Genomic DNA, 997 nt, shown 5'->3' on the forward strand with positions numbered 1-997 from the left:
AAGAAATATGGAAAGAGGAATACGTGTATTTTCAGGACTTTCGGAATATTTTTCCCAAATATGTTTTAAAATTATAAAATGAAGAAAGATATCGCAATTTATTTCAACGTTAATGTTATTAATGATCATATTAAACGATTGTATTATTATATTGTTATAATAATATAATTGTTATAAAGTTGTCCTGGTTCCCCAAATATTATTTAAATTTCGTACATTCAAAATGTCCAATGCGTATTAGATACAAGCAATCACCGGAGAATGCAAATCAGAGATATAAATTGGACAACGAATCGGAGCAAATAAACCGATTGTCCCACGTGAATTTACAAATATTGCCGTAACCAAACGTTAAATAGGTCAATCTTATTAATTCCACTATAGTTTATTCGCGTATATAAACTGTTATGCGATATTTATTTTACATCGGGAACGTACGTATATATATATATTTTTCGTGTTAATTTCATTTCGTTAAACGTTTAAAAAAAAAATTGTGTTAAGAATAAAATACGAAACAACGGATTGATTTTTCGTTTCGACGTAACTTATACACGAAGGGATTCAGTTTCAGTTTCCATTTAGTTCCATTTATTTCTCACAAACGTGAGGATCGATCGAAAAATCCAATCTATCGTATTACCGAGCTTCCCTATTCGTCGAATTCTTTCTCAATAAATTCACGTATTAATCCTTAAACGGTATCAATTATTCTGAATCTTCATCAAAGATTTCAAAAAAATTCCAAAAAAAAAAAAAAGAAATTCTAAAGGCTCGAATTTTTCTTATTCTTTTAATCTTCCTAACCTTTTAATATTCTTCCTCCGCGATAAAATTTCCTCGTAACGCTACCCTCGCTATCTCTCTCTTCCCCTTCCTTTTTTCAAAAAACTGGAAAATCCACTCGACCATCAAAATAATGGGGGACAAAATAAATCGCGAGAAACGCGGTCTCGCCACGCGTATTTATGCGCAGGGAGGGGGGGAAGGGGGCACG

At 32.2% G+C, this 997-nt stretch overlaps 1 protein-coding gene across 2 annotated transcripts in view; it reads left to right on the forward strand.

The window, feature by feature from the left end:
- Positions 1-997, forward strand: part of LOC102676128 — a 204,429-nt gene that overhangs the window by 42,166 nt on the left and 161,266 nt on the right. The gene's annotated exons all lie outside the window — the stretch shown is intronic.

The sequence above is a fragment of the Apis dorsata genome, unplaced genomic scaffold (genome assembly GCF_000469605.1).
Source record: "Apis dorsata unplaced genomic scaffold, Apis dorsata 1.3 scaffold_32, whole genome shotgun sequence".
Classification (NCBI taxonomy): domain Eukaryota; kingdom Metazoa; phylum Arthropoda; class Insecta; order Hymenoptera; family Apidae; genus Apis; species Apis dorsata.